Below are 23,059 nucleotides of genomic sequence, written 5' to 3'. Positions count from 1 at the left end.
TGGGGTTAGCTGTCAACTTTTGCTGTCGATCGGGGTTTGGGGAGCTTCGGCTCATGTGGTCCTCTTCCTCCCACTGCTAGTCGTCGTTCTGAGTGTGGATGTAGGCGGCGAGTTCATATTCTGGAACTCTACTTCTTATCTTGGTCGATTTCGGTTACAAGTTGGTTAGGGGATCAATTTTGGGTTGTCTTGGAAGAGTGATTTTGTGTTGAAATGTAGTTGATTGCGGCAGTTTGGCCTCTGCCAGCAGTAACTGGGGTTGGTTTGTGGCTGCAGGCAGGCTTGGCTAAATGTTAGCTAACACAATCGGTCCTTATGGCTGTGGGCGGCGATTTACAGCGGTTGATGGCTGGGATTAGTGCTATCGGTTGTAGTCTGGTGGCCACCGGTGGCTGCCGACGGTTGATGATGACTCTGGTGATTAATGACGTTGTTGGCGGTCGTTGTGGCTACCAGTGACCTAAGATGGTGTTGGTCCTAGTTGGTTCGCGTTGGCGGCTGCTAGTTTTTTGCCAGCAGCTACCGGCGAAAGCCGGCTGCTGTATTCATGACTGCTGAAATCTCCGGATTTGTATATGTCCTCAGAAAATCGGTGAAGATGACTGATTCCTTTATGGTGCGACTCTGTGTTTTGTTTTGTTTTGTTTTGTTGTTGCTCGTTCGGTTCATTCATTTCATTTATCCCATCGCCAAGCCTATTCGGGTGGGCTCGGTTCCGTTGTCGGCATTGTTAACTTGTTTAAGATCGGAAAATGAATGTTTTACTGGGGTTTCTCTCCGGGTCGAATTGTCTCCCGAACAGAGTTTGGTACTTACTTGGAAGGCTCAGCTTTTGGGTTTATCGGATACGAGAGTTTTCTTTGGTTTGCAGGCATTGGGTTAGGTGTTCTTGGGTTGCCCGATGAACATTTTGGTTGCGTGGTTATTGTGGAGTGTCAGATGCGGGGTCGGATACGGGATCGGGTTATACGTATGTTTTAGGTTTAAGTATGGTGGTCGTGTCTGTTTGTACTTTCAATTACAATTTCAATTGTGCTCACTCTGAATGTTCTCGTCCAGTTTGTGTAAGATGCAGAGCGAGAGCCAATGAGTTTTGGTCGATTGTGGCCAAGTACTCTCACTATAGACTGTTAAGATCTCCTTTGTATCACCACCGGTTCTTTGAATCTATTATATATATATATATATATATATATATATATATATATATATATACAACAACAACAACAACAACAACAACAACAACAACAACAACAACAATACCCAATTTCACTAAAGTGGAGTATGAGGGAGTTTAGATGTAGACAGTCTTTTTTTTTTACCCTGTAAGTTTTTTCACTTCTTTGTTGTTTTATTTATTATTTTTTCCCCGAAATTTTTTTACTTTATGTGAAATTAGATATGGGCCTACTGGAATATGAGTTGATTTTCATGTTTTTAGCTTTAGTATCCATAAAAAAGTTATCTTGATCGAAAAAACCTTAAATACCTTCATTAGATCCATAGAAAGTTGAGTACCAGAAACGAAAAATTTGATAAAATTGTGTATTTTTTGTTACCTTTATTGGTCTTTACATTTTAGAAATGTATTGATATGCAGGAGGATAATTCATTCACTACAATTTGTCACTGTTAAAGCTGAACAAATATTAGACTTTAAGCCTGCTGAAGTTCAAAACTTGGGTAAACCATGAAACTAGACTTTATTTTACTAATTCAGTATATACATTTGGTAAAGAATTTCTTAATCATGGTTCATGGTATGTCTCGGTTTAGGGAAATTCGATCAAAGCTGGCGATTGGAATACGATTCTTGATCTCATCAATGGTGAATCATTCATTAAAGTTTCAGAAATACCAGGAAATGGAATCATGGTATAGCTTATTATTATAATAAATCATACTATCATAGCACAAAAAGACCAAAATTTTATGAATAAATCTCATGTCTTTTTCACATCTTATATATGCAGCCTTTTGTAGATATCTTATCTAAGTGTCCCAAACATGACCTGCACAACCCATTCAAATCCCCAGAGAGGTACGCTCAACAATAGTAACGATCATAGTGATACTTAAACGGGTACTAACTACTTACATTAAATGTTGTTTATAGGTACCTTTTATATGGAGACGTATCTGCAAAAGCAAGCCATATGCTTAAAATACCCGAGGTATCGTATACATACTTCATTCATTTTTTATAGTAACAAAACATTGTTTGTTTTAACTTATTTTTAATTTGAAACCGTTGCAGGTTTCTGATTTCTTTGTTAAGTTAATACAAAGGATCTCACCACAGAGTTATCAGCGGGCTTTTGCTGAAGTGTTTGTTACAACAAAATTTCTAGAAAACTTTTCTGGTGTACTTCACTGTAAGTGTCATCAATAATTTCTTTTATATATAGTTACGGTTGTATATTGTTTTTATTATTATTAAAACAAAATAGATTTATATGCTTCTGCTACATGTCTAATAGGTACGGTTGCTAGCAAGGTCTTTTGGAGTACCTAGCAATCATCTTGGTCAAAAAATCATGGTTCTCGAAGGCCTTTTGTCCCTGTAGCACACCCTTTAAACATTATTATTTTTGTTTAACTTAGTAACTTCATTCTAATTTCCTTATACTTATTTTGTGAATCTTATTCTTATTTGTTACAATAGATGACATTAATTACGCCATTCAATTTTCCTCTTGAGATTTTGGTACTCCAGCTAATGGGAGCACTTTATATGGGCAAGTAGCCTGTCCTTAAAGTTGAGAGCAAAGTGAGTTTTTTTTCATATAAAATTTGGGGTATTAACTAATGCTTAACGACAACGGACAATCATTTATAATTGAATTCATGAATTTCATGTTTCATTATAGTCATTTGGTGTTAATGGATAAGCTTTTTCCTGTTCTGGATAGCCTATTTAGTAACAAACTATAATGACTTTACAGGTATGCATTGTTATGGAACAAATGCCTCGGTTGCTTCATGCTTGTGGGATGCCATCAGAGGATGTCGATTTCATCAATTTCGATGGCAAAATGATGAACATGCTACCATGAGAGGTTAATTCGCCTTTTCACTTTCGTATCATTAACTTAAAACGCACTTCAAAACGGTGGCAATAAAGTATCGATCTTCATTTTCTTAATAACTGTAACTTTTTGTGACTCAATGATCAAGCAAATCCACGAATGACATTATTTATGGGTAGCCCACGAGGGGCAGAAAAATTGGCTTGTGACTTAAACAATCGAGATAAATTAAAAGATGCGGGATTCGACTGGAAGATACTTGGACCCGATGTTCACGAGGTTCACTTTTTGATAATTTTTAACCTATAAAGTACAAACCTTTAACATCTATATATTTCTTTTTTGCAATACCAACCAGATGACCCAATTAATCTTTGTTGGGTGAATAAAGTTGGTCATTATTAAAATCTATATGACAGACAACTATTAAAGCTTTCCATTTTGGTGTCAACCTGGTAACCCTGGGCATAAGTGGGGAGATATTACTAGAGTATTGGAAGTAAACGAGCTTATTGATAGTCAATTAAAAATCAACAATAAAAGTATGTTTTTCTGGTTCTTTAAGAGTTGTTACTTATGTGGTTCAATGGGGCATAACATGTTTGCTTTTTTCAGAGAATGTAGATAAAACTACAATCTGCTCCAATGGTTAATCATTTCAAGAGGGCTATTGAGAATAACTATTGGTATGAATATGTCATGGCTAGGGTTTCCTATAATTCATGATATGATTAATGCATTTACATGCTACACTTATATTATGCTACAATTCATAAGAATTGAATTGAGACATGGTAGTTGAATGTTGTATGGTGTGATAATAATAATAGGCACAATAATACATCTTGGAACTAATCAATCAAATAATATATAATCAAATAATTGTTATAAAAGTTAAATTGGATGTTAATTTTATTATTATTATAGATATTGTATAGTGGATTTTTTGAGTATAAATATGTGTGTTATGAGTTTATAAAACACACACTAAATATATTCTCTCATATTCTCTCTATATATTTATTAGTAGTCTACAGTCAAGAACTAGGCCACTAAAGGTAGTTATAAGCCTACAAAATTATAACACGTTATTAGCACGAAGTGCTCCGTATAATCAAGGTTTATCTAAGCAAGCACACGTCACTAATCAAGGTAAGAAATTATCTAACTTTTATTAACTTCACTAACATTTATATTTATGTTATTTAAGTTATATATGGTCGGTTATACCGCCTGAATTATATTTCTGTAATCTAACTTTTATTAACTTCACTAACATTTATATTTATGTTATTTAAGTTATATATGGTCGGTTATACCGCCTGAATTATATTTCTGTAATCTAACTTTTATTAACTTCACTAACATTTATATTTATGTTATTTAAGTTATATATGGTCGGTTATACCGCCTGAATTATATTTTCTGTAATCCAACTCTTATTAACTTCACTAACATTTATATTTATGTTAATAAGACCTCATGATTGTACGCAACACGTCATTTGACAACACGGTACTTTATGTACGCAACACGTCATTTGACAACACGGTACCATGGGTCGAGATTAATTTCGATCAATACGAATACGATGGGGTCTTTATATGTTATCTAACATTTATGATTACTTATGCAATTAATCATTATTTATTTCATGCATACTAATGTTTATTCTTAAATTTATAATCTTAAAAGTTAAAATAAGAAAAGGTAGTTTGTATTTTTATTAAAAGTAAATCTTAAAAGTTAAAATAAGAAAAAGTAGTTTGTATTTTTATTAAAAGTAAATCTTAAAAGTTAAAATAAGAAAAGTAGTTTGTATTTTTATTAAAAGTAAATCTTAAAAGTTAAAATAAAAAAAAGTAGTTTGTATTTTTATTAAAAGTAAATCTTAAAAGTTAAAATAAGATAAAGTAGTTTGTATTTTTATTAAAAGTAAATCTTAAAAGTTAAAATAAAATAAAAAGTAGTTTGTATTTTATTAAAAATAAATCTTAAAAGTTAAAATAGAAAAACTAGTTTGTATTTTTATTAAAAGTAAATCTTAAAAGTTAAAATAAGAAAGGAACATAAGTTCCGAATATATTCCTTTTTTTTTTGTTAACTGAATATGTAAACGATTAGTCAGCTTATAAAATTGGTATAATATGATTTATATTTTATTTGATAATATGAAGCAGGTTATGAAATCGAAAGTTGTGTATACCAAAACTCTACCTAAGTTGTTGAATATATTTTATTATTATAATATATATGTAGTCGTAAACTGGATATTTCTCGTTTGAGTTATTAACACATTAGATCTATGAAGTAATTAAATAGTTGTGAATATTATTTTATTCCAAAAAGAAGAAAAAAATATATATATATATATATATATATATATATATATATATATATATATATATATATATATATATATATATATATATATATATATATTGCAATACTATGATCTGCTACTCTAATGTTATCATATTGTGGTATACTGTTTTAACTTGTATGATTGTATAAACCGACTACATATGAGCATGTTATAGAACATATTTGTGTCTAGTTATCTTCGGATAGAATAACTATTTTTGAGTCTTATGCATGATGAATATAATCATTGATTTACGTTTTGTATTGACTAGGAATATTCTATTTATGGAATGAATATTGATGAATCATAATCATGATTTTTTAAGACAAAGTATACTTGGTGTATTTGATGTATGCATCAAGTAATTTTATACTTATATATGTATATATGTATATATTGTGATTATATATGCTACATGGTTATGGTTGCTACCTTGTAAGTTTTTAATTGGTCTAACATGAAACTTGAAAAAGTGGTTATATTAATATCATGACCTATGCTATTATTAATCTAATTGATTAATAAGTTAGTGGATTAGATTGGCATATTATTTTGTGATCGGTGTACTCTTTTAAACTCTCGCCATATACATGATTATATGTGCTATACACTGATGCAATTTGATTTTTTTTTTAAATCATGATAAATTGCATGTTGGATTATTTTAATATTTAATGCATAATTGATAATCATCATGATCTTTTAAGATTAGAAATATATTTGATCTGTACATAAATTAGTTGTATACTTAATATGCATATCTTTCAAGTGAATACAATTCACAGACCTTTGATATATTAGATCGATTTACATGGTAATTTAATATTTGAAATGTTACCTTATATTTGATATATATTATTTTATGCAAAAAAAAAATAATAAAAAAAAAATAATAAAATAAATAAATTATGTGGAGTCCAGTTTTATGATGATTAATTGGGCTTATCATGACTATTGCTACTAGGTTACTAGTACGATTGTTGAGTCACTTTCTAATGCGGTTCTTTCTCAGATTGTAACTTGTTTGCAGATAATGGTAACATACACACTATGATCAAATCTAAGAAATATTTCATTGAGTTAAATCAAATGAAGGAATTATAAATACTATATCAGGTCTTGCAAACTTGATATAAGGAACGGAAAAGGCAAAAATTCATATTACCAAATGGTAAAAATTTTCTGATAAACAATGCCTTGTTTTCTCAAAATCAAAGAGAAATTAATTGAGTTTCTCTGATATATATATATCATAATGGATATGATTATCGGTAAATGATAACAGATAATGAGAAATATCTATGTAGCACCGAAAAGCGCATATGATGAAAAGCGCGTATATGATTAAAAGCGCATATGATAAAAAGCGCATATGATGAAAAGCGCATATGATGAAAAGCGCAGCGCATATGATTAAAAGTGCATATGGTGATTAATGAAAAGCACATTGAGAAAGAATCACCAATATTTCTTGAAAGAATTCAAGGGAATATATATGGACCAATTCATCCATCATGTGGACCATTTTGATATTTCATGATTCTAATAGACGCATCTAGCGGATGGTCTCATGTTTGTGTGTTATCAAGCCGTAATATGGCATTTGCAAAGTTTCTTGCACAAATTATTAAATTGAGAACACATTATTCTGATTGCATCATTAAAAGGATGAGACTTGATAATGCTGGTGAGTTAACATCTCAAGTATTGAATGATTATTATATGTCTACAGGGATTGTTGTTGAACATCCAGTTACTCATGTGCATACACAAAATTGGTTTAGCTAAATCAATAGATAAACGCTTGCAGCTAATAACTAGACAATTGGAAATGAGTACAAAACACTCAATATTTATATGGGGACATGTAAAATTACATGATGCGACATTAATTCGCATTAAACCAAGTGCAAGTCATAAATATTCTCCATTACCAACTTAATTTTGGTCGAGAGCCAAATATTTTCCATCTTAGAACATTTGGTTGTGCAGTGTATTTTTAATTGCACCACCACAATAAATGATTCCTCAAAGAAGGATGGAAATATGTGTTGGATATGAAACATCTTCAATCATAAGATATATTGAACCCATGACGGGTGATGTTTTACAGCACATTTTGCTGATTGTCAGTTTAATGAAACATTGTTCCCTATATTAGGGGGAGAAATGAAAAATAAATAAAAAGATGCTTCATTATGTGAACATCAATTAAGGTATATAGAACTCGCACAAAAGAATGCGAAACGAAAGTTCAAAAATAATGCATATGCAAGAACTTGCAAATTAATTACTTTATGCATTTAAAGATACAAAAAGAGTGACTAAATCATATATACCAGCAGTAAATGCTTAAGCTAGAATTGAAATTCCAAAAGCTGGCAATAATGTCACTCATGAGTCTTCGCCACGTCTGAAACGTGGAAGACAAATTGGTTCAAAAGATAAAAATCCTAGAAAAGAAAAATCAGCTGATAATGAGGTAAAAAAAAAAGTGTTCAAGAAGAACCACAAATCAATATTCCTTCTGCAGAGGATATTGATAAATGTAAATACATAAATTGTAATAAATTATGCAATATTATGGAACCGAAATGAAATGAAAAATCTTGATGAGATATTTTCATATAATGTTACAATGACATCATGAATAAAGATGATGATCTGGAACCAAAATCTGTCATTGAATATCAAAATAGACATGATTGAGCGCAACAGAAAGGAGCAATACGAGCTGAATTAGAATCACTCAATAAAAGAAAAGTTTTCGGATCAATCGTTATCACTTTTAAAGATGTGAAACGTATGGGATATAAATGAATTTTTATCCGAAAAAGAAATGTGCAAATGAAGATACAAGGCAAAACTAGACTTGTAACTCAAGGTTTCCCACAAAGACCAGAAATGAATTATGAGGAAAACTTATCCTTATGTAATGGATACAATTACTTATTAGATACTTAATCAACCTGGTAGTTACTTAAATGCATCTCATGGATGTTGTTACTACTTATCTATATGGATCACTTGATAGTGATATATATGAATATACCTGAAGGGTTTAAGGTATCAGAAACATCTAACGCAAAACCTAAAGAAATGTATTCCATTGAATCACAAAGATTTTTATATGGGTTGATACAATAGTATAACGGATTAAGTGATTACTTGATAAGAAAAGTGTATACATATAAACTTATTTGCACATGTGTTTTAATTATAAAAACAATGACCAGATATATATCGTAGTTATTTATGTCAATGGTCTTAATATCATAGGTACAAATAAAGAGATCCATGAAGCCATTCAACTTCTAAAGAAAGAATTTGAAATGAAAGATCTCGGAAAAACCAAGTATTGCCTTGGTTTACAAATTGAACATATGCCTAATGGTTTACTTGTACATCAAACAACATATACTGAAAAGATTTTAAAACGTTTTAATATGGACAAGGCAAAACCATTAAGTACTCCTATGGTTGTTAGATCACTTAATGTTGACACTGATCCATTTCGTCCCTGTGAAGATCATGAAGATATCCTAGGACCAGAAGTACCATATCTTAGTGCAATTGGAGCTCTTATGTATCTTACAAATTGTACAAGACCTGACATTTCTTTTGCAGTTAATTTGTTGGCAAGGTTCAGCTCAGCTCCTACCAAAAGACACTGGAATGGGATCAAACACATATTTCGATACCTTCGAGGAACTACTGATTTAGGATTATTTTATTCTAACGAATCGAAACAAGATTTGGTTGGTTATGCAGATGCAGGTTATTTATCTGATCCACATAAAGCTAAATATCAAAATGGATATGTATTCCTAAATGGAGGTACCGCAATATCATGGCGTTCTCAAAAACAAACACTTGTTGCAACATCATCAAATCATGCCGAAGTGATAGCATTACATGAAGCTACTCGGGAATGTTTTTGGTTGAGATCAATGACACAACTCATTACTGATTCTTGTGGACTAGAACGCGATAAAAGTCCAACAACTATCTATGAAGATAATGTAGCTTGCATAACACAGATGAAATAAGGGTATATCAAAAGTGACCGAACAAAACACATACCTCCTAGATTCTTCTCATACACTCAAAATCTCATTAAGGACAACCAGATTGAAATGAGATATGTTCAGTCCAGCAAAAACTCCGCTGACCTTTTCACCAAAGCACTTTCAACTGCTATTTTCAGAACACACATTCATAATATTGGCATGAGGCATGTTCAGAAGATGTAACAATTCAGGCGTTGCCTACTTGAGGGGGAGTCAACTCTATGCTGCACTCTTTTTCCCTTAGCTAAAGTTTTATCCCAATGGTTTTCTTTAGCAAGGTTTTTAACGAGGCAGTACTAGTTATTCTCTAATAAAATTGTCATCCAAGGGGGAGTGTTATAAAAGTTAAATTGGATGTTAATTTTATTATTATTATAGATATTGTATAGTGGATTTTTTGAGTATAAATATGTGTGTTATGAGTTTATAAAACACACACTAAATATATTCTCTCATATTCTCTCTATATATTTATTAGTAGTCTACAGTCAAGAACTAGGCCACTAAAGGTAGTTATAAGCCTACAAAATTATAACAATAATATATTTATTGATGACATGAAATTATTTGATGCAGAGTTGGTCCGACAAGAAGCTTCTATGTTGTTATTGGGCTCAGGGGTGCTGCACGGCCCAGTTGCTTATTCATTTGTTGGGCCAGGATCGACTAGCAGAAGCTGGAGGCTGGATGAGTCTTGCACGGATTAGAGTCTCAATTTGGATAAAGATTGAAGTCCTATTTTTATGCTTTTGAGCTTTCGTTATTGTTGGTTGTTTTGCTAGACTATATAATGTCTTTTGTTTTAGAATATAACTCAGTTCTTGAAACAGATGAGTTACATAGGCTAAAAGTTTGTACCTACTTTATCTGAATGTATAAACTTCATTGGCCATTTGATAAAAAGTCTTGAATCATTATTACAACAATGTGATGTCATCATAATCATATTCAATATGGTTGCACATAATTTACAAAGGTTTCATACAATCCCGGTAGGCGAGGCCCAGAGCAAGGAGATAAATTGTGATAGTACAATATTGTTGCCGTTATTGTAATCGACATCAGATTACATACCTACATGTTAGCCTGCCATTCTTAATATTTTATCAAGTATATGGTTGTGCAACTTAACAATGTTTAAAGTTAATATTTCGTCAAGTATATGGTTGTAACTTAACAATGTTCAAATATGTTATATAAAAAATGTGATTTTTGTCACTTACCTTAGACTTTAGTAAATTTGATACTATTTTTATGGATGCAACTTATTTGCCTCATAGGTTAGTCACTCTGATACGGAGTAAGATTTAAAAATATGTTGGTTGTTTAAGGGGTTTGCCAACTTACATTTTGTTAAGGATTGGATAGACACACTTTCGATGCATATTGTTAATTTTTAGGTGAACCCCAAGTGAGCAACCAGTTTTTTGGATGCAGTCTTTTACATTAACAAACATGTACATTAATGATCAAGTTCTTTGATTTTGAAATTTGGATCGCACCTTTCGTTTACTAATATTGAATCATCCATTAGTACACCATTAATTCTAATATTTGTTTTGATTTTGTCAACAACTATACAGCCTCATTATATGATTTCGTTCGTTAACTCGCAACCAAACAAATAATATCATATTAGTTTATGGAGTTTCAAATTTATTCTAGATTAGTCTCATAAATAAGCCCCGCGATTTCGCGGGCATTAAGCTAGTTAATATTATGTAACCCAAAAAAAATGTACGGTTACTAATTCGTATCTAATAGTTTCCAGACTGTTCCCAAAAAATGAGTAACTACACATTACACCAACTACAAGCCCACGAATTTGTTGATCCTAACGAAAAAGGATATAGGATGCATGTACAAATGAAATGGGATGATGTAAACATGCATTTCAGTTGTGGTTTCATACAATTGGTAGCAGATCTAAATTGTAAAAAAAAAAAAAAATATGATTTTCTACAATTTGTTGCAATTGATAAGTTCACATGTAATAGCTAACGGTGGAGATTCTTTGGTTCAACTTAAATTCAAAAGGTCATTTCTTGGTATGTTGCTTATCTCCCATCTCTTTTTGCTATATATTTTTAAACATTTAAAAATCAATACAACTTAAAATTTGTTTCCATCTCTTTTTGCTATATATTTTTAAACATTTGAAAATCAATACAACTTAAAATTTGTTTCTAATTATTATCTGAAACCTAATGTCTTTCAAGTTACACTATTTTGTTAAGGCTTATTAATTACTGACATATGTTATTATCTAGCGCCTTCCGAAGGTATTTGCAAGTATTTCTGAGATACAACCTGAAAATACAGTTTCGGTAGTAAATCAGCAGGAATAGAAGTGAAATGAGGTTTAATAAAAGAATGTTCTAAATATTCTTTTAGAATCACTGTGACGTCTGGCTGACGTTCTTTTTTTCCAAAAAAAATGTAAGACCCTGTTTCCTGTTCCAGTGCAATGGGACGTCGTCCCAAATCCTGGACGCCGTCCTGCTCTGAAACTGGACGTCGTCCCACATTCTGGACGCCGTCCAAACGTGCTGACGGGCCAGCTGTATAATTTTGTTTTAAAAAAGGGTATTTTGGTCAAATCACTTGGGTGTCGGTTTGGAGCCCTCAAAACTGATCTAGATCCCATTTGTGGATCACATTTTATCCACACAAACACTCTCATCCAATTCTAGAGAGAGAGAAAGGGTTTAGAGAGAGAGAGAGAGCTTGATTTGGAGAAGGAGTTAGATTCTCACCAAAGCTCGGGTTTTAAAGTTGTTCATCTCGCTCCTAGCTACGTTTTGGTAGTAGTGGTAAGTTCTAACTCCGAATTTTATTAATTGATTTGATTTCAAGTTAGGGTTTGAACTTGATATTGTTGAGAAACCCATTTAGACTCATGAAGTGAGTTTAGTGATGCTAGTAATCGGGTTTTGTAGTGTCGTTGGTGGATTTTAGGTTGGTTGTTATTTTGGTCAAGTTCAAGACTTGCAAAATGGGTTAATCACTAGGTTTAATGATTATAGATGTTTTGAAATCCATTTGGGTCTATTTTGGTTGACTAATTTTGAAATGGGTCAAAATTAAGGTTTGGTGTCAAATTGGGTAAGATAAGCATTAACACTTATGATTTGGGTTAATTGGTGATTTAGGGCCATTTTCACTTGTGTTAGTGATTATTGGTTAGTTTGGGCGCGGGTTGTGCTCGGAAGTGCATTTGAGTCGAATTTACACTTATGGTGTTTTGGGCATAAGCTAGAGTGTTTAGCTTATTTGTTTGTGAATTATCTAGGTGATTCACATTTGGACGATTAGGAGCTCAAGCGGGAGTTGCCTTTCTTGTAATGGAGGTGAGTGGAATATTTATACATGTATGTATGTAGCTTATCGACTCGTGTGCGATGTGGGTCTTCGGTGCCACATCGTGAGTATTATGTTGGTATGTGTCACAAGACGGTGACTTATTTGTTGGTATGATGGGATGAGAACTACAAGTCGGTAGTGTCTCGATAGGTGATTCACAAGTCGGTGACACCTAATGGTGATTTACAAGTCGATGACACCATATGTCGGGAAGTCATTTACAAGTCGGTGACACTTCATAGTGTTTCACAAGTCGGTGACACTTAGTGGTGCTTCACAAGTCGGTGACACCACATGGCGTTCACAAGTCGGTGACCCATAGGTATTGGTGGGTAGTTCACAAGTCGGTGACACCCTTTGGTGATTCACAAGTCGGTGACACCTTATGATGATTCACAAGCCGGTGATATCACACGAGTGTGACTCGACGTTATTGGTTGACTACAAGGCGGTAGTACTATAGCGGGAATGGTTGGTATGTTTATTCATTGTATTGGTTTAGTATATTATTGTGTTGAGTTATATACTAACGTTGTTGATAGTTGTATGTGGTATTGCTAGATTGCTTATAAGCTCGTATATGTGTTATGTGTTAGGGTATGCGTGTAGGTAAACTATATATGTTTGTGTATAAATGTTTTACTCACTAAGCATTAGCTTAACCTCTCGTTGTTTACATTTTTAGGTTCGGAAGCGGATTTGGCAAGGGTGTGCTCAGGATTTAGTTGATCTCCCCTTTTGATGCTTGCTTGGATTACTTTTGAATTTGACCTAGGATTGGGTAGTTTATCCCCAAACATCATTCTCGTAGTTGTTTGGAACTTAAACTCATTTGGGTCGAAACTAGTATTTTTGTATGTATTTCGTAAAACGATCGATGTGGGCCAGATGTAGTAAAACTTGTTTAATAGTGAAAACTTCTTAGTTTTACTTAATATGAAGTGTTGTGATATTTCGTTTCGTTTAAAAGTGTCGGGAAACGTGTTTTCCGTTCGCGTGAAATGGGCATTTTGGACAGCAGCTGGAAGACCATTTGGACGCCGTCCAGATGAGCTGGGTAAAAAAAATTGTTACGTTTTCCGTTGGATAACGGGCTGGGTCGTTACAAGTGGTATCAAAGCATGGTCTAAGGGATTTAGGTGACTTGAGATAGGCGCCTAGACTTAGACTTTTTGTGTGTGCTATTATGCGGGACTTGTAGGATTACGGGTCGGTTCGGGTTCTAGTTAGTGCCTTAGAGAATAGGTGCTTTAGCTACGTGTTGATTATGTTGTTACTAATCATGTTGTTTGTGTTGAACATCTAGCGAGATGGTTGTTGTATTTATGAGTTCGGCATGGCATGTGAGCGTAATAATGCTTCGCGACCATTATTACGGTTGCAAGCCAAGTCAAGTGAGTAATGTACAACAAGTATTGAACTAGATGGGGTGTACGAACGGTGATATATATATATATATATATATATATATATATATATATATATATATATATATATATATATATATATATATATATATATATATATGATTGAGAATATAGATCGTGGCGGTGTATATAATTTACTTGTGTTGCATTCCTAACCGAGTTCATTTCTTAGAATGAAGACGAGGAATGGACATGATAACGAAGACCAAAGCGATGACTCCGAGTTCACGGCCAAGGTTGAGGCCATCTTTAAACGTCAAAAAGCGGAATTTCTCGAGGATGTTAAAAAGGTTTTCCAGGAATCGGTTGATGGTCAAGTAACCGAATTAATCAACGAACGAATGAATGCCGCGAATGAATAGGCACTCGAGGCTAGAAACATCCACCCTCGTGGTGAAGGGGGTGATGGTAATGGGGGACATGGAAGGCGGGACTTCCATTACAAAAACTTCAAGGATGCTCAACCTCCTATGTTTAATGGAGTGAGGGATCCGTTGAAGAGTACATGTTGTGTTTCCGATGTCGATGGGGCCTTCCGTACTAGTGAATGTCCTCCCGAGAAGAAAACGAGATACGGTTCTAGTATGTTATGTGAAGAAGCCAAGATGCGGTGGGATGACAAGATTCAATTATATGGTGAAGAACAATGTATGAGCTTGTCATGGGAAGAGTTTAAATAGGAGTTCTTTGATGAATACCGAACTCAATCCGACCTTAATAAAATCCGGGATGAGTTGCGCGATTTGTGACAAGGTTCGATGGACTTGGTTACTCTCAAGTCTACTTTCTTGTCAAAAAATCGTTTTTTTCCGGAGTATGTCGGTGATGACCGAATGTTGATGCATAATTTCTATCGTACTTTAAGCGATGAGTTGAAGGGTAAGATTAGTCGGGGAATGGCTAAGTCTTTTGAAGAATTATTTGAGTTGGCTCGGGATTTCGAACCGGAGGCCCCGAATGCAAGTGTTTCCGATGTTAGTAAGCGGAAGTTCGAAGCGACGATGTTTTCGAACAAGAAAAGTAAGAGTGCTACCGAAGGTGTCGGAAGCGTGAAGATGAGTGGCACGGGTGGTTCTAAATTTGGGTGTTATAATTGTGGGCAAACGGGACATAAGTCTCGTGATTGTCCGTCGGGTAAAGTCACGTGTTTTAAGTGCCGGAAGGATGGACACCGAAGGTCGGAGTGTCCCGAGTTGAGTTGATGACGAGGCGAAGATCCTCACGACGTGGGATTAAGGTACTATTCGATTCGGTACCTATTTTATTTTGTTATATGTGTGATGTTGGGTAATAAGTGGGTTTACCATGTGATGTAATGACTAGCTAGGTCGAGTTAGCTCATTGAGGTTTGATTAGCCAAGTCGGGTTGATCGTGCGTGATTGAATTAATCGAGTCGGGTTAGTCATTAGATGTGAGGTGTTGATCGAGTCGGGTTGACCTAGTGTGTTTGACTTAACCAAGTCGGGTTAATCAATTGTTGTTAGGGGTTTGACCAAGTCGGGTTGACTTAGTGAAATTGAATTAACCGAGTCGGATTAATCAATTAGGTGATATGTGTTGACCGAGGCGAGTTAACCGGGTGAATTTGACTAACCGGGTCGGGTTAATCAATTAGATGTTAGGTGTTGACCGAAGCGGGTTAACTGGGTGAATTTGACTAACCGGGTAGGGTTAATCAATTAGATGTTAGGCGTTGACCAGGACAGGTTGACCGAGTGAATTTGACTAACCGGGTCGGGTTAATCAATTAAATGATAGGTGTTGACTGAGTCGGGTTAACCAAGTGAGTGACTTAACCAAGTCGGGTTAATCATTTGTTGTTAGGGTCGTTTAACTAACCGGGACGGGTTAATCAATTAGACGTTAAGTGTTGACCAGGGCAGGTTGACCAAGAGAGTTTGACTAACCAAGTGGGGTTAATCCATTGTTGTTGGGGATTTTACCTAGTCGGGTTGACCAAGGGCACTTGACTAACCAAGTTGGGTTAATCAATTGTCGTTAGGGGTTTGACCAAGTTGGGTTGACCGAGTGCGTTTGACTAACCGGGTTGGGTTAATCAATTAGATGTTAGGGTTGGCCGAGGTAGGTTGACCCGGCGTATTTGACTAACCAGGTCGGTTTAATCGTTTTGGTGTTGAAGGCTTAACAAAGTCGGGTGTAACCGTGATTTGATTGGAGGGTCACTTGTATTGCTCTCCATAAGGGTTAGCGTAGTAATGGTATGCCGTTCGAGAGGCGTTTACGTTGACCATGTTTGTGTGCGAGTAGAGTCATGGTTGTTGACTATCTTTGATTGTGTGTAAATAACCGTGTTAACGGTTGAGACGGTGCGAGTTAGGGTGTAAGTCTTGGTGACCCCAAGCATCGCTATTGTAAGTGAAGGTTTGCTAGGCTCGCTTTGAGGCCTAAGTAGATCGCGACTAGCAGTTGATTGTTAGGGAGTTGTTAGCGTTGAGCCGTAAGGTTCGTGGGATTTGTGTGACTTCAAATAGTCAAGTGACTTATAACACTGAGGATGGACCCCGTAAGGGTCAAGTTATTGAGATGTAACGACCCGACTTTTTCGACTTGCTTTTGTGCCTTGTGTTTTAGCGAAACTGCGTATTTGTGCGTACTGTGTTACTTTATACTCTGGAACCTTTATATACATGGTTTACTTTCATTTATACATAAAAACGTGCCTTAGAGTACGTAGGATACTTAACTTGATCACCGGATGCTTTATGACCGTTAGTGTCACTTGACGTTTCGAATAAACCGCGAACTGCTCACACGTTTAACTTTTTTCGTAATCGGAATATTATGACTACGAAATATTAATTAGTATTTCATAATAATAATTACTTGGGTTTATGGATGCTTAATTATGCGTAGTAATTTAATTATGCTTACTAGTTAGTCTTGTTGGACTTTCTACCTTGTTGGACTTAAGCCCACCCTACTCTAGCTAGTAGCCCATTTAATTAGCCCAATTATTATTAGCTAGTGATCCAATAATAAGTAAGACAAATGCCCATTTATTAGAGGGAACATGCTGAAATGTCCCGTTCTTATTGATTAAAAACGTTCCATATTAATTGATTTCGTTGCGAGGTTTTGACCTCTATATGAGACGTTTTTCAAAGACTGCATTCATTTTTAAACAAACCATAACCTTTATTTCATCAATAAAGGTTTAAAAAGCTTTACGTAGATTATCAAATAATGATAATCTAAAATATCCTGTTTACACACGACCATTACATAATGGTTTACAATACAAATATGTTACAACAAAATAAGTTTCTTGAATGCAGTTTTTACACAATATCATACAAGCATGGACTCCAAATCTTGTCCTTATTTAAGTATGCGACAGCGGAAGCTCTTAATAATCACCTGAGAATAAACATGCTTAAAACGTCAACAAAAATGTTGGTGAGTTATAGGTTTAACCTATATATATCAAATCATAATAATAGACCACAAGATTTCATATTTCAATACACATCCCATACATAGAGATAAAAATCATTCATATGGTGAACACCTGGTAACCGACATTAACAAGATGCATATATAAGAATATCCCCATCATTCCGGGACACCCTTCGGATATGATATAAATTTCGAAGTACTAAAGCATCCGGTACTTTGGATGGGGTTTGTTAAGCCCAATAGATCTATCTTTAGGATTCGCGTCAATTAGGGTGTCTGTTCCTTAATTCTTAGATTACCAGACTTAATAACAAGGGGCATATTCGATTTCGATAATTCAACCATAGAATGTAGTTTCACGTACTTGTGTCTATTTTGTAAATCATTTATAAAACCTGCATGTATTCTCATCCCAAAAATATTAGATTTTAAAAGTGGGACTATAACTCACTTTCACAGATTTTTACTTCGTCGGGAAGTAAGACTTGGCCACTGGTTGATTCACGAACCTATAACAATATATACATATATATCAAAGTATGTTCAAAATATATTTACAACACTTTTAATATATTTTGATGTTTTAAGTTTATTAAGTCAGCTGTCCTCGTTAGTAACCTACAACTAGTTGTCCACAGTTAGATGTACAGAAATAAATCGATAAATATTATCTTGAATCAATCCACGACCCAGTGTATACGTATCTCAGTATTGATCACAACTCAAACTAAATATATTTTGGAATCAACCTCAACCCTGTATAGCTAACTCCAACATTCACATATAGAGTGTCTATGGTTGTTCCGAAATATATATAGATGTGTCGACATGATAGGTCGAAACATTGTATACGTGTCTATGGTATCTCAAGATTACATAATATACAATACAAGTTGATTAAGTTATGGTTGGAATAGATTTGTTACCAATTTTCACGTAGCTAAAATGAGAAAAATTATCCAATCTTGTTTTACCCATAACTTCTTCATTTTAAATCCGTTTTGAGTGAATCAAATTGCTATGGTTTCATATTGAACTATATTTTATGAATCTAAACAGAAAAAGTATAGGTTTATAGTCGGAAAAATAAGTTACAAGTCGTTTTTGTAAAGGTAGTCATTTCAGTCGAAAGAACGACGTCTAGATGACCATTTTAGAAAACATACTTCCACTTTGAGTTTAACCATAATTTTTGGATATAGTTTCATGTTCATAATAAAAATAATTTTCTCAGAATAACAACTTTTAAATCAAAGTTTATCATAGTTTTTAATTAACTAACCCAAAACAGCCCGCGGTGTTACTACGACGGCGTAAATCCGGTTTTACGGTGTTTTTCGTGTTTCCAGGTTTTAAATCATTAAGTTAGCATATCATATAGATATAGAACATGTGTTTAGTTGATTTTAAAAGTCAAGTTAGAAGGATTAACGTTTGTTTGCGAACAAGTTTAGAATTAACTAAACTATGTTCTAGTGATTACAAGTTTAAACCTTCGAATAAGATAGCTTTATATGTATGAATCGAATGATGTTATGAACATCATTACTACCTTAAGTTCCTTGGATAAACCTACTGGAAAAGAGAAAAATGGATCTAGCTTCAATGGATCCTTGGATGGCTCAAAGTTCTTGAAGCAGAATCATGACACGAAAACAAGTTCAAGTAAGATCATCACTTAAAATAAGATTGTTATAGTTATAGAAATTGAACCAAAGTTTGAATATGATTATTACCTTGTATTAGAATGATAACCTACTGTAAGAAACAAAGATTTCTTGAGGTTGGATGATCACCTTACAAGATTGGAAGTGAGCTAGCAAACTTGAAAGTATTCTTGATTTTATGAAACTAGAACTTTTGGAATTTATGAAGAACACTTAGAACTTGAAGATAGAACTTGAGAGAGATCAATTAGATGAAGAAAATTGAAGAATGAAAGTGTTTGTAGGTGTTTTTGGTCGTTGGTGTATGGATTAGATATAAAGGATATGTTATTTTGTTTTCATGTAAATAAGTCATGAATGATTACTCATATTTTTGTAATTTTATGAGATATTTCATGCTAGTTGCCAAATGATGGTTCCCACATGTGTTAGGTGACTCACATGGGCTGCTAAGAGCTTATCATTGGAGTGTATATACCAATAGTACATACATCTAAAAGCTGTGTATTGTACGAGTACGAATACGGGTGCATACGAGTAGAATTGTTGATGAAACTGAACGAGGATGTAATTGTAAGCATTTTTGTTAAGTAGAAGTATTTTGATAAGTGTATTGAAGTCTTTCAAAAGTGTATAAATACATATTAAAACACTACATGTATATACATTTTAACTGAGTCGTTAAGTCATCGTTAGTCGTTACATGTAAGTGTTGTTTTGAAACTTTTAGGTTAACGATCTTGTTAAATGTTGTTAACCCAATGTTTATAATATCAAATGAGATTTTAAATTATTATATTATCATGATATTATGATGTACTAATATCTCTTAATATGATATATATACATTAAATGTCGTTACAACGATAATCGTTACATATATGTCTCGTTTCAAAATCATTAAGTTAGTAGTCTTGTTTTTACATATGTAGTTCATTGTTAATATACTTAATGATATGTTTACTTATCATAGTATCATGTTAACTATATATATATCCATATATATGTCATCATATAGTTTTTACAAGTTTTAACGTTCGTGAATCACCGGTCAACTTGGGTGGTCAATTGTCTATATGAAACATATTTCAATTAATCAAGTCTTAACAAGTTTGATTGCTTAACATGTTGGAAACATTTAATCATGTAAATATCAATCTCAATTAATATATATAAACATGGAAAAGTTCGGGTCACTACAGTACCTACCCGTTAAATAAATTTCGTCCCGAAATTTTAAGCTGTTGAAGGTGTTGATGAATCTTCTGGAAATAGATGCGGGTATTTCTTCTTCATCTGATCTTCACGCTCCCAGGTGAACTCGGGTCCTCTACGAGCATTCCATCGAACCTTAACAATTGGTATCTTGTTTTGCTTAAGTCTTTTAACCTCACGATCCATTATTTCGACGGGTTCTTCGATGAATTGAAGTTTTTCGTTGATTTGGATTTCATCTAACGGAATAGTGAGATCTTCTTTAGCAAAACATTTCTTCAAATTCGAGACGTGGAAAGTGTTATGTACAGCCGCGAGTTGTTGAGGTAACTCAAGTCGGTAAGCTACTGGTCCGACACGATCAATAATCTTGAATGGTCCAATATACCTTGGATTTAATTTCCCTCGTTTACCAAATCGAACAACGCCTTTCCAAGGTGCAACTTTAAGCATGACCATCTCTCCAATTTCAAATTCTATATCTTTTCTTTTAATGTCAGCGTAGCTCTTTTGTCGACTTTGGGCAGTTTTCAACCGTTGTTGAATTTGGATGATCTTCTCGGTAGTTTCTTGTATAATCTCCGGACCCGTAATCTGTCTATCCCCCACCTCACTCCAACAAATCGGAGACCTGCACTTTCTACCATAAAGTGCTTCAAACGGCGCCATCTCAATGCTTGAATGGTAGCTGTTGTTGTAGGAAAATTCTGCTAACGGTAGATGTCGATCCCAACTGTTTCCGAAATCAATAACACATGCTCGTAGCATGTCTTCAAGCGTTTGTATCGTCCTTTCGCTCTGCCCATCAGTTTGTGGATGATAGGCAGTACTCATGTCTAGACGAGTTCCTAATGCTTGCTGTAATGTCTGCCAGAATCTTGAAATAAATCTGCCATCCCTATCAGAGATAATAGAGATTGGTATTCCATGTCTGGAGACGACTTCCTTCAAATACAGTCGTGCTAACTTCTCCATCTTGTCATCTTCTCTTATTGGCAGGAAGTGTGCTGATTTAGTGAGACGATCAACTATTACCCAAATAGTATCAAAACCACTTGCAGTCCTTGGCAATTTAGTGATAAAATCCATGGTAATGTTTTCCCATTTCCATTCTGGGATTTCGGGTTGTTGAAGTAGACCTGATGGTTTCTGATGCTCAGCTTTGACCTTAGAACACGTCAAACATTCTCCTACGTATTTAGCAACATCGGCTTTCATACCCGGCCACCAAAAATGTTTCTTGAGATCCTTGTACATCTTCCCCGTTCCAGGATGTATTGAGTATCTGGTTTTATGAGCTTCTCTAAGTACCATTTCTCTCATATCTCCAAATTTTGGTACCCAAATCCTTTCAGCCCTATACCGGGTTCCGTCTTCCCGAATATTAAGATGCTTCTCCGATCCTTTGGGTATTTCATCCTTTAAATTTCCCTCTTTTAAAACTCCTTGTTGCGCCTCCTTTATTTGAGTAGTAAGGTTATTATGAATCATTATATTCATAGATTTTACTCGAATGGGTTCTCTGTCCTTCCTGCTCAAGGCATCGGCTACCACATTTGCCTTCCCTGGGTGGTAACGAATCTCAAAGTCGTAATCATTCAATAATTCAATCCACCTACGCTGCCTCATATTCAGTTGTTTCTGATTAAATATGTGTTGAAGACTTTTGTGGTCGGTATATATAATACTTTTGACCCCATATAAGTAGTGCCTCCAAGTCTTTAATGCAAAAACAACCGCGCCTAATTCCAAATCATGCGTCGTATAATTTTGTTCGTGAATCTTCAATTGTCTAGACGCATAAGCAATCACCTTCGTTCGTTGCATTAATACACAACCGAGACCTTGCTTTGATGCGTCACAATAAATCACAAAATCATCATTCCCTTCAGGCAATGACAATATAGGTGCCGTAGTTAGCTTTTTCTTCAATAACTGAAACGCTTTCTCTTGTTCATCATTCCATTCAAATTTCTTTCCTTTATGCGTTAATGCAGTCAAGGGTTTTGCTATTCTGGAAAAGTCTTGGATGAATCTTCTGTAGTAACCAGCTAGTCCTAAAAACTGGCGTATGTGTTTCGGAGTTTTCGGGGTTTCCCACTTTTCAACAGTTTCTATCTTTGCCGGATCCACCTTAATACCTTCTTTGTTCACTATGTGACCGAGGAATTGAACTTCTTCCAACCAAAATGCACACTTTGAAAACTTAGCGTACAATTCTTCCTTCCTCAATACTTCTAACACCTTTCTCAAATGTTCACCGTGTTCTTGGTCATTCTTTGAGTAAATAAGTATGTCATCAATGAAAACAATGACAAACTTGTCAAGGTATGGTCCACACACTCGGTTCATAAGGTCCATGAACACAGCTGGTGCATTAGTTAAACCAAACGGCATGACCATAAACTCGTAATGACCGTAACGTGTTCTGAAAGCAGTCTTTGGAATATCATCTTCTTTCACCCGCATTTGATGATACCCGGAACGTAAGTCAATATTTGAATA

The 23,059-nt window shown here is 34.5% G+C and overlaps 1 pseudogene; it reads left to right on the top strand.

The window, feature by feature from the left end:
• The first annotated feature begins 756 nt into the window (after positions 1–756).
• LOC139854307 (delta-1-pyrroline-5-carboxylate dehydrogenase 12A1, mitochondrial-like) lies at positions 757–10,217 on the top strand (annotated as a pseudogene).
• The last annotated feature ends 12,842 nt before the right edge of the window (positions 10,218–23,059 follow it).

The sequence above is a fragment of the Rutidosis leptorrhynchoides genome, chromosome 6, assembly GCF_046630445.1.
Source record: "Rutidosis leptorrhynchoides isolate AG116_Rl617_1_P2 chromosome 6, CSIRO_AGI_Rlap_v1, whole genome shotgun sequence".
NCBI classification, from domain to species: Eukaryota; Viridiplantae; Streptophyta; class Magnoliopsida; order Asterales; family Asteraceae; genus Rutidosis; species Rutidosis leptorrhynchoides.
Note: the sequence above shows the minus strand (reverse complement) of the source record. Positions and strands in the feature narration are given on the sequence as shown.